At 49.0% G+C, this 12,500-nt stretch overlaps 1 non-coding gene across 1 annotated transcript in view; it reads right to left on the bottom strand.

The window, feature by feature from the left end:
- Positions 1 to 237, bottom strand: part of LOC124772828 — a 1,909-nt gene extending 1,672 nt beyond the window's left edge. Inside the window, exon 1 of the ribosomal RNA XR_007014287.1 lies at positions 1 to 237. This exon is cut by the window's left edge and continues 1,672 nt beyond it. This is a non-coding gene — a ribosomal RNA (small subunit ribosomal RNA).
- Between the last annotated feature and the right edge of the window lie 12,263 nt (positions 238 to 12,500).

Below are 12,500 nucleotides of genomic sequence, written 5' to 3'. Positions count from 1 at the left end.
AGCCGACCGATTGGTTTTGATCTAATAAAAGCGTCCCTTCCATCTCTGGTCGGGACTCTGTTTGCATGTATTAGCTCTAGAATTACCACAGTTATCCAAGTAACGTGGGTACGATCTAAGGAACCATAACTGATTTAATGAGCCATTCGCGGTTTCACCTTAATGCGGCTTGTACTGAGACATGCATGGCTTAATCTTTGAGACAAGCATATGACTACTGGCAGGATCAACCAGGGAGCTGCGTCAACTAGAGCTGAGCAGCCGGCCGCCCGGGAGTGTGTCCCGGGGGCCCGCGCGAACACGCAAGCGTCCGCTCAATCATTCTGCAAACAGGAGGAGGCTGAGCTCCCCTGCACAATACACCTCGAAACCCTCTCAGGTCCCGGCGGCGCGCAGCGCCGTCCCAAGTACTTGGTCGGGTTCGAGAGAGGCGCAATCGCCCGGAGTTAGGCGAGTAGACGCTTTCGGTGCGACCACCCGTGCTCCCAACTGAGCTTGCCGCTGCCGACAGAGGCCCGGGAGCGTGCTGTCGTGGCATTGCCGGCGGGAGACAACACGCGCCACCTACGGTGACCGGCAGCTCCAACGCCAGCGCCACAGAAGGACAAAAGCCCCACTTGGGTGCCGAAGCGAACTCTCCCAGCACAGCGCACGCGCCAACACATCCGCACAGCTGCGATACAAACCACCAGCGAGAACCGCTGGGGCGACCGAGCAGCAGACGGCGTCGCGGCGCCGAGCGCCGGGCGGCGGCGCATCCTCAACGCACACAGTCCTCAATCGGACCAGCACACTGAAGATGTCCACCGCGCTTCGCACCGGGCCCGCGAGGACCTACTTTGGCCGCACGGCGCCGCGCGCAGGGTGCGCCGGCGCGCAGCTGCGACGCCTGCCGCGTCCGTCGGCCGGCGCGCCTGCCACTGGCCGCCCCCACCAGCCGGCTGTAGCGCGTGCGCCCACGCACCGCGTGGCCAGCACGCCGGGAGGCGCCCCCTCACCGGCCGGGGACGGTCCCACCCAGCCACCGCCGCGTATCGCTTCACACCCAGATGCCGTTCAGTTTCGTCGGCATGGTGGGTATCGCTGGAACAACCGGTTAGTACCTCAACCTATCGTCGCCATCACCGATTCACCCCTAGCGAGAACAACCGCACCACAACAGGTTACCATTTCTTCATTTGCGTAACTTCACCAGAAAACGCAGGCGTCCATCGCCATTTGCAACTTCAACGATTATTGCATGCCTGTGTCAGGTGTCACGCCACACTACGTCTGCCCACATACACGCAACAAAATGTGCACGCCTAGACAATACGTGGAAGGTGGCCCCCGTACGTATGCGATGTCCATTGCTCGAACGACTGTCAACCGGCCTCTGTAGCATGTCGCAGATATGGAACGCGGTGCACCATGCCATCACGGTGTGTGAGGAGAGACGACTAGGTCCGAATACATCAACAGACAGCTCATGCTGATCGCCATCCACGGCGTCCGTTCCTCCCACACGTCTCTATGGCGTACCACACTGCAATCCAGCTCTCATAGGGAGACGACACGTAGCTGCGTGCACAATATTTGCACTGTATGGTCCGCCGTTTTTGGGCGCAGTCGTTGTACGGTCACACATGTGCCACGATGTATCATTCAGTACATAAGGACGAATGTGCAGTACAGATTGTGGTTCACGCGTACGACATCAGCGGACAGTTGACACAGGCCGCACCACAACGTAGCCTGCGTACGTCGCATGCGAAGGGCATTGAACATGCAAACTTGTCACCAACCAGCTTGCGAAGGCAGGGGGCAAGGTGGGGACGTGGGGACGTGGGGAGGGGTGGGGGGGGGCGGCATGTACGTCCTGCTGCCATCCACATTACAGTGTACAGCAGGAGCATGTGGAAAGTCAGCAAGACTTGCAAGGTGTTTAACATGAAGCGATACACAGGGGAGCGGGCAGTGCGAGTAGCGAACTATATTGCGAGGGTTGCAGGTGGGCAACACTACACTAATTGAACGAGTCGTATAACAATTACAGAGCAGGTTTAGGCGACAACGTGGGTTACGTTAGCGGACAACGTGGGTTAGGTTAGGGGACAACATGGGTTAGGTTAGGGGACAACATGGGTTAGGTTAGGGGACAACATGGGTTAGGTTAAGGCACAACATGGGTTAGGTTAAGGCACAACATGGGTTAGGTTAGGGGACAACATGGGTTAGGTTAGGGGACAACATGGGTTAGGTTAGGGGACAACATGGGTTAGGTTAGGGGACAACATGGGTTAGGTTAGGGGACAACATGGGTTAGGTTAGGGGACAACATGGGTTAGGTTAGGGGACAACATGGGTTAGGTTAGGGGACAACATGGGTTAGGTTAGGGGACAACATGGGTTAGGTTAGGGGACAACATGGGTTAGGTTAGGGGACAACATGGGTTAGGTTAGGGGACAACATGGGTTAGGTTAGGGGACAACATGGGTTAGGTTAGGGGACAACATGGGTTAGGTTAGGGGACAACATGGGTTAGGTTAGGGGACAACATGGGTTAGGTTAGGGTACAACATGGGTTAGGTTAAGGTACAACATGGGTTAGGTTAAGGTACAACATGGGTTAGGTTAAGGTACAACATGGGTTAGGTTAAGGTACAACATGGGTTAGGTTAAGGCACAACATGGGTTAGGTTAAGGCACAACATGGGTTAGGTTAAGGCACAACATGGGTTAGGTTAAGGCACAACATGGGTTAGGTTAAGGCACAACATGGGTTAGGTTAAGGCACAACATGGGTTAGGTTAAGGCACAACATGGGTTAGGTTAAGGCACAACATGGGTTAGGTTAAGGCACAACATGGGTTAGGTTAAGGCACAACATGGGTTAGGTTAGGTTACACGTTGTTGTAAGGAAAGGTGTAGGGGGGGGGGGGGCGGGGGCGGCACGTTCGTTGATAGTGATTATAGTAAGTGAATGCTTGTGACATGATGAGATTTGTCACGTCAGGATGCACCTTTGGCTTATTAGAGGCGGCGCTCCAATTCTATGCTTGTGTCAGACCTGTGTCTTTGACTCAGGTCATTGTTTGTGGGCTGTGACAGGAGGTACTATTGTGATGTTGGGTGCACCGTTGTATAGGACATGTGTGGGTATTGGTGCCTTATCTGCGCAATGGTGGATGTCGAAAGGGGGGGATATTCTATTTTCCGCATGGACCTCCTGGTCTGGTTGTGATAGTGTGGATTGTGTAATGTGGCGGAGAGGATGCACTGGATGTTGTTCCATGCTGGTGCTTACATATTGTATGTGCGCCCGTTAGAAGCAGAGAGTGGTGCGTGATGAGAGTGTCTGGCTGACGTGTGGTTCCCATTGTGGGCACACTCTTTCAGCATGTATACGGACAGTTGTATATATATTCTGTAATTTGATGGCTCTGCATTGATTACTAATCAGCGCCGTGTGTACGGGTAATCTGGTTCCAGTCCAAAATGTTCCATCTGTGTACATTAGTGACAAAGACTCCCCCCATGCAGTGGGGCTCGGTCTGTTATAACTCTTCCGCGTAATATATTTGCCCCACGTTTTTGCGACTGCGAGTGCGAGTGCGAGTGCGAGTGCAACGCGAATGGGGACCGACATGCTGATGGCTCGGTATCGGACGCCGTACAGTGAGCAACGCGATCGCGTCTCTCGCTCGTAAGTGGTACAGGTCGCGGCTCATGTATAGGGACAGTATCATACATGGTCACTAGTTTGGGTTTCCCCTCCCCAGATGGTGGGTGTCATTGGGGATACCCGAGCTCTCGCTCATCCTCCCCTCCACTCCACCCCACGATCCACTATGGAACCAGAACACTGCCTTCAGAAACCGACTTGGAAAAATTACCCCCAGTGTGGGGGAACGGACTCTCTATGTGGAGAAGCGCCTTTGGCCACCCTCAATACTGGGTGCCCACGGGGAACCACGTGGAGGCGGCGCCGCCACTGCTGGTGGCGACCCTTTCACCAGCAGTATAGCATCCGTCTTGGCATGATAGTTTTTACGGGAGGATTAGGGGGACCTCCTACTACCCTCCAGGTTGGCTAGACCCTCATGCCATTGATCACTGGTTGCCCAGTATCGTAGCCCATCTAGTTTCTGAGCGTTTATTTGTACCTCACTTTGACATACCCCTACCGCCACTGGTGTCCCAGGGACCATGTAGAGGCATCCTCAGGGCTCTGAGAGATTGCTCATCCCCCCTCCACACTCAGCCATGGTTCCTCCAAGGTGCACGGATTATTGGGGCTGTAGAGTGCTCATGGTAACATACGCTTCATCATTTGTTCCTATTTTTGTACATATCCATGGGGAAAAGCGGCCCAATTTAGTGCCCCACTTTCGCCATGGACCTTCATCTCAGTGGTCGCTACCTTTGTAATGCTTGGGAGGACCTTGATATATTATTACTCCAGATCATGAACTATTCTCGCCACTTCTCTGCATTCAAAAACCTCCTCAGCAAAGGTCTTTAAGGCTGAGTAGCTCTCCTGTGTCTGCAGCAGTGATTCCTTCCTCAAGAGAGATTCGTGACCCACTGCTGCAGTTAGCTCCTCTCGGGGTTCTGTATATATTGTGCAGGCATACAATATGTGATTAGCATCTTCCTCTGCTCCACATACACAGTTCCCATTGTTCTCTATGCCTAGTTCTTGTAGTCTCTTCTTTAGGCCATGATTTGTGAGCAGGCATGTTAGGGAGTAGGGTGGAGTTGTGTCTCGACGCCACTCTGTCTGCCACAAGGAAACTTCCGGTATCCAGTTGTACGTTTCTCTACCGTTGTCTGAGTGACTCCACCTGGCCTGCCACTCGTCCTGTAACAAAGAACTAATTGCCTCTAACATTTTACATTTATGGTTTCGTCCTGCAGGAACTCTAGGAACCTCAAGACCTGCCACTGATCCAGCAATTCCATGTCTATCATGGTACAGCATGGCTGCTTTCACCACTTCCAGGTCTAGAGGCATGCATCCTGTGAGAGTCTGTAGTGCTTCTGTCGACACCGTTCGACAGGCCCTCGTCATCTGCAACAAAAATGGCCTTTGTATCGTCATTAGTATTTTCCTGGTGTACCTGTGTTTTGTACGGTCTCCCCATGCTGCGGCACCGTACTTGCAGACAGATAAACAAAGTGCCTGGTATATCAGTCGCAGGGTTCTCTTTTGCAGCCCCCACTCAGACCTACTTACTCTTGTGAGAGCGCCAGAAACGACAGATAGTTTCTTTTGGATGTTTTTTACATGGGGGGTGAATAGGAGCCTTTCATCAAGTGTGATGCCGAGGTATGTGTGTTCCTGGACAAACCTAATTCTTTCCCCATCAAGTTCAAGTCTGGGTGGTCTTTCTCTATCAAATTTACCTTTGATGGTTATGGCAACCGTTTTCTGCTTGGAGATCCCTAGTTTATTTTGTGTGGTCCATTCGCTTATGGCTTGTAGTGCTATCCTACCTCTCTCTTCCAGCTGCGACCTACTCTTCCCTTTTATGATGATGGCTAAGTCATCTGCGTAGGCCACTTTATCCCACTGGTCACCGTCTTTCTGTTGTACCACTTCGTCAAATACTAGGTTCCAGAGAAAGGGGCCACAGATAGAACCCTGTGGGCAGCCCTTTGTGATGGTTTTTGTAACTGACCCAGAGTTACTGTAGACAGTAGCCTTCCTGTTGTTAAAGTAGTTTTCTACTAGGTGGTACATGTTTTGGGGACATCGCATTGCTCTAAGCCGCCTCATTACACTTGGCCACCACAAATTATCGAAGGCGCCTGCTATGTCCACAAAAATGACAACAACATATTTTTCGTCACAGTTTGCACTGGAGACAACCTGTCTGATTGCCATTTCTGTGGATACACCCTTTCTGAAACCAAATTGGTTTGTTGCCTTCAGTCCTGAGTCTTCATACCTTTTATCCAGTCTGGTCACTATTAGCCTTTCTAATACTTTGCCGAGGATAGGGAGCAGGCAGATAGGTCGATATGATTTCACCTCATCCCTAGGCTTTGTGTTAGACTTAAGTAATATGCAGACGTTTCCGATTTTCCAGTTGTCTGGGAAAGTGGACTCTCTGAGGCAGCTGTTGTAGGTGTCAATGAGGAGTGCAGGATTGTGTTCCCATACCCGCTTTACCATCGCATCATCTATGCCATCTGGTCCTGTAGCTTTGTGTGGTTTGCATGCCTTCACTGCAGCCTCTATCTCTTGTACTGAGAAGTCTGGCTCATTTTCTTCGTTGTGGTACGCTATATTTTGCTCCTTCACAGCTGATTGCTGTGTTGTGTCCTGCTCTGTGTCGTCATCCGGTAGTAAGTTATTCAACAGTTCTTTCACTGTTTCCTGCCAGGTCATGGTAGGGCCCCGTCCAGCCACTTTTACATTGCTGAGGACAGTTTCGGTGCCATATTTAGGACGAAGGATTCTATTAGTCAGCTTCCAAGGGTCATTGCCATTGCAGTCTTTTACCCATTTTTTCCATGTATCTGTCTTTGCTCTCGTAATTTCCTTGTTATAGTTATTTTTGGTGCTTCTGTAGGTTGCCTTTGCTACCAGTATTTCTGTCTCACGATTTGCACGCCGTGCATTCTGGAGCCGGTGTCGAGCTGCAATTGTGTCCTGCCGCATTTTTGTCAGTGTTTCATTCCACCAAGGTACAGCATTTTTCAGCAGTGTTTTTCTTCTCATTGCCTTCTTGCAGCTCTCTAGTATTGCTGTCTGTAGGAGGTCTACTTTATGATTTACATTTGTTCCTGCTGTGTCTCGCCAGTTCTCCACTCTGGTGGTCAGCTGGCGGTCAAAAACTTGCCATTTTGCAAAGGTGGTGTTGTATCTAAGTAGCTCTTCTGTGACCCTCTCCCTTTGTTGTTTTGAGATCTCAAACGTGATTGCCCTGTGGTCACTTGAGGTCCATTCCTCTTGAATCGTCCATCTAGAGACCATCCTTGACATGTTTGCTGAGCAAAGTGTTACGTCGATGTTATTTTCCCCAGCTGGCCCACTGAAAGTTGTTAGTGGTGAATCTCGATTTAATACAGTTAAGCCATGTTGGAAGATGAGATCCTCTAGTTTTCTTCCTGCTTCATCTGTGTCCCGGCTGTGCCATAGTGGTGACATGGCATTCGCATCCATTGCAATTATGATGGCCTTTCCATGTATTTCGCGGATGATGGTATCCAGTCGATGTAAATATTCGTCAATTGGGGTATGGAACTGGCAGTACAGGCTTATTATGTATATTTCTCCAAAGTCGCCAGTTACTGCAGCTACAGCGGTATGAGCATCACAAAGGGAGGTTATCTGCAGAATGGTCAAATTTGTGTTTCGTATTCCTATCGCTGCTTTTGGTACTCCATGGTTGCTGCTGTATACTAGGCGGAAACCTGCAGGATATCCTCTAATTTTATTGTCCGTTACATAGGGCTCTTGGATAAGAACAATATCAAGGTTTTCCTCTTCCATCTTAAGTGATGCTTGACTAGGCACTACTTTGGATCTCTGCCCATTTATTTGGAGAATCTTGAGGGTGCTGGACTTTGTGTTCACCTCATCTAACTGTCGACCTGGGGACTGTGGCGTAGAAGTGTTACTGGCCATATTCAGTTCTTAGTTCTTCTTTCGCCATGAATCTGACATATTCCGGGCAGTTTTTGTCCATTATTGAGTGGTCATGTGGTTTCTTCCAGTGCTTACAGTTTGCACACTGTGGTGCCTTGTTCTTATTACTGCATTCCTTAATGCTATGTCCTGGTGCTGCGCAGTGCCCACAGATTGTTTCAGCACTTCTGCAAGTTTGTGTTGTGTGCCCAAAACCATGGCATTTGTAGCACCTGGTCGCCTTGCTAAATTTCTGTAGCCGGTGAGAGGTACAGTTTATGTATGCTCGTCCTTGTGCCATCAGGTGATGCCAAAACTTTGCTTCCATTTCCAGGACGACGTTTACGGTATCTGTGTTCCTTGGACCTGTTTTAAATAGTGCTCTTATTCCTGTCTCAGCACCCTCCTTTGTGCCGCCTATTGAAGAAAGATTCCTTGTGTAGAGCTCCGTTACCAGTTCTTCGTCGCTGATTTGTCTTGGAACATCAAACAGGATCACCCTTGGGTTTTTCTTCCTGGGGTCAGTTACTGTGATCCCTGAGTCGCCTATTTCCCTACAGTTCTTTATTTTCTCTGCTTCAGCGTCATTTGGCACCTCTAAGATGACACCACTATCCTTGAGTGTCCTACATTTGGTGATCTTGACGTCCTTCAGTGTTCCTTTTACAATGTCTTTTATGGTGTCTTGTAGCTCTTTCTCTGGCTGTTTTCCATCTGCTGGTCTAAAGACAAGGACTTTTGGGGTCTGGTTTGGCGTAGATTTTCTATCTGTTTTGGCTTTGCTTGCGCTGACTGCAGTGGCATAGCTCACAGGTGGTTGTTCCGTCGCTGGGGGAGATTCCTTCAGACATTTCAGCTCTGTTTTCAGCTGCGCTATTTCCATCTCGTATTTCCTTAGGATCTGTTCATAGGCAGCCATTTTCCCTAACAAGAATTTCTTTTGAACGTTGTTTATCCTGTTGTTTTCATTGAACATGTATGCTTCTAGCTCTTCCCTCATTTCTACCATTGTTTGCAAATCACCTGTCTTTGACTTTTCGGCTATTTCGGTTGTCGTGGCTGTAACCTGTGTGCTTTTCCTAACACTACTTTCTAGATCTGCGTCCTTATTTTGCCCCATCTTGGGGCTGGCCGCCTTTCTGACGCCAAGCTAGTTCGGTGCGTTGGCAGCGGCTGCCGTGCGCTGCGCGACGAGCAGCTGCCGCGCTGGGGACGAGCCTAGGCGCGCGGCCTTGGAGCAGGTATGCACTGGCCCGCTGGGGACGAGCCTCCCGCGCCCTGGACAGCTGTGGCACGCGACCGCTTTCGCTGTTGCAGACAGCCTTCAAGTATTTCTATCGCTACCTTACTTCTGCTGTGCGCCACTGCTCCGCAATTCGCGGTTATTTTTAATCCCGCATTCTGATATTGGTTTCAGCTGGGCAGTGGAAGGCGTCGCTTCTAGTATGGAGCGTGCGGGAGTTTATCCTGAACGGTGCGTGGCCGCACGCACGATGTTGCAATAACAATTATATTTCTTAGACTACTTATCCTACAGCTGAACTGTAAACATATTTGGAAAGCGCATGAGTTGCACTACAAAACCCTATAGCTACAAAGTTTTCAACAAAGGCGGGGACCGCAGATTACTCACTTTTGTAAACTTTATCAGCTATATCTCTTATGCTATGCACTCCACACCAAAGCCAAAAGCATATATGTACGGCGGATGACACACACACACACACACACACACACACACACACACACACACTACAGGAACCTACACACTATAGAGTTTACTTAACTAGGGTGATGGTGGGAGACCGACGGTTTTGTCACCGCGCTGAGTTTCTACAGTAATGCGCGTTGGCGCACGCCGGACTTCACAATGACAGTTTTGTTTCTTAAACTACCCATCACACAGAAAATTTCAAGCATATTCGAAAAGAGCATAAAGCACACTATAAGGAACTATTCACTACAGAATTTGTCTAACTAATGTGGGGGCTGCAGAGCGCCGGATTTGTTACCGCGTGAGAGATTTTAGCGGGCGGCGCGTCAGCGCACGCACAACTTTACATTGACAGTTATATTTCTTAAGTTATCCGTCACACGACCATGCTAGAAGCATATTCAGTGAGAGAATAGAGCATACTAAAGGAACCTACGCACTAGAGAATTTTACTAGCTAAGCTGGGGGCTGCAAGCCGACGGTTTTTGTCACCACGCTGGATTTTCTACAGAGCGGGTGTCGGCACGCCTTTACATTGACAGGTATATCTCTAAAATTATCAATCACACAAGAAAATTAAAAGCATATTCGGAATTAGCACAGAGTACACTACAAGAAGCTATTTTCTACAGAATTTTCCTAACTAATGTGGGGGCTGCAGAGCGCCGGATTTGTTACCGCGTGAGAGATTTTAGCGGGCGGCGCGTCAGCGCACGCACAACTTTACATTGACAGTTATATTTCTTAAGTTATCCGTCACACGACCATACTAGAAGCATATTCAGTGAGAGAATAGAGCATACTAAAGGAACCTACGCACTAGAGAATTTTACTAGCTAAGGTGAGGGCCGCAAGCCGACGGTTTTGTCACCACGCTGGATTTTCTACAAGGCGGGCGTCGGCACGCCTTTACATTGACAGGTATATCTCTAAAACTATCAATCACACAAGAAAATTAAAAGCATATTCGGAATTAGCACAGAGTGCACTACAAGAAGCTATTTTCTACAGAATTTTCCTAACTAATATAAGACTGCAGAACACCGGCTTCGGCGCTGCGTGATAGTGAAAGGGAACAGTGCGTCGGCCCACGCACGGCCTCACTTTGACAGTTTTGTTTCTTCAATTATCTGTCAAACAACAAACCTACAAGCATATTCAGAAAAAGAATATAGCAAACTAAAGGACGCTATGCACTGAAGATTTTTGCTAACTGCAATGAGGGTTGCAGACCGATGGTTTTGTCACCACGCTGGAGTTTCTACAGGGTGGGGCGTCGGTGCCTGCATGACTTTACATTGACAGTTTTATTTCTTAAACTATACATCACACAAGAACACAGAAAGCACTCTCGAAAAGAGCATAGAGTACACTACAAGATACTATTCAATACAGAATTTTCTAATTAATTTGGGAACTGCAGAATGTCAGTTTTGTCGCCGCGTGGGAATTTCTATGGAACGGCGCATCGGCGCATGCACGACTTTACATTGACAGTTCTATTTCTTAAATTATTCATCACACAACAAAAACAAAATCATTTTCAGAAAGAAAATACAGTATACTAAAGGAACCTATACACTACAGACGTTTGCCAACTAGGTGTAGACTGCAGGGTGCCCGATTTGCCACCGCGCGGGAAATTCTGCAGAAATGCACGTCAGCAGACGCATCACTTCATCTCAGTGGTTTTATTTGTAAAATTACGCATTATAAAATAGAACAGAAAACATACTAGGGAAGGGGAAAGACCAGACTACGAGAACTATGCTCTACAGGATTTTCCTCACAGAGTGGGGGCTGCAAATCTCCTGCTTACACCGCGCAAGTGATTCTACAGAACACGTGCGAGTGGGAACGCACGACGTTGCATTAGCAGTTATATTTCTTCAACTGTGCGTCACACAACTAGACTACAAACATGTTCTGAAAGGACGAGGTCTACGCTTCCACTTTATCGGTTTAAATTAATTGTACCTAAGTCAGTTTATCAGTGCAGTGAATCTGAGAGCCACTGCGCAAGAAATTTGAAAGACGCGCTGACAGGCACAAAATTAACAGAAAACTGGCAATGCCACTTACTTACTGTGACGGTCTCTTCCACAGTTTCTCAGCAACAACTCCAGCGTCCAGTAGTGTAGTTCCATTCACGGTGAGGCATTTGTTTTATACATATTTAGGCAAACCCTTTCTCTATGACACTGAAGTACATAACGCGATGGATGTATTTCACACTCCGTTACTATTTGAGCAAATGGAATCAAACTTCACTGTACCGCTTTTCGTAGTAATTTACAGAGTTGATTAACTTTTCAAAGGTATCGAAGGATTTTTACGTACTTAAAACATTGTGTGAACACTTACACGATTCGCGCATGGCAGCTGGAAATGCGTTTTTCACAAAAACTGACTTTGCATAAAAACGACTTGCCGTATTACGATAAGATTTACACAGAAAGCGTAATATGTATAGGCGCTGCTGAGAGCGAAATTTCACCGCAGTTGCAGCAGAATTGTCTAATTAGACGGTGAAAATGTGGTATCGCACTCGCGCGGTCAGCGCTGCAGGCGTAGCGGCAAGCACAGGCAGGAACTGCTCCCGGGCGCGGCACAAAGCGTTTTCACTAAACTTGCCGTAAGTATTTTCCTACTACTCAAACGAACTTCAAATTCACGCACATTAGGTACGAACACTCACGGACGCACTACGCCAAATTTCATAAAGATCGGAGCACATTTTCCCGGTAAACACGACTAAGACGCAGGACCCGGACAGCGGGAATGTCGCATATTGGAAATAACTCTTCATGAAACGCAAGTTATAGGGGTGGATTGCACTTTACGAGTGCGGGAAACGTCCGCCGTTCATCCGCTGGAGGTGCGCGTTTGGCGGTTGGGGTGGTCCACGAACGGGTGCGGGTGGAGTCATTGCCGGTCCACGGCTTCGTGCGGCAGAGCCACTGGAGAATGGGTGCTATGGTCGACAGAGGCTGCAGGCTTTGTGGGTGGCGTCGAAAGGCGGGCACTGTGGCGCCATCGCTGTCTTAGTCGGCTTGGCGTCTCATAGATGGCGGTAGCGTCGTTGCAGGAGGTCATGTTGCGGGAGACCTACAGATGGCGGTATGTTTTGTGGTGCGGACGTAGTGTTGTCAGATGCGCATAGATGG

Source organism: Schistocerca piceifrons, unplaced genomic scaffold, assembly GCF_021461385.2.
Source record: "Schistocerca piceifrons isolate TAMUIC-IGC-003096 unplaced genomic scaffold, iqSchPice1.1 HiC_scaffold_943, whole genome shotgun sequence".
In the NCBI taxonomy this organism is placed as follows: domain Eukaryota; kingdom Metazoa; phylum Arthropoda; class Insecta; order Orthoptera; family Acrididae; genus Schistocerca; species Schistocerca piceifrons.
Note: the sequence above shows the minus strand (reverse complement) of the source record. Positions and strands in the feature narration are given on the sequence as shown.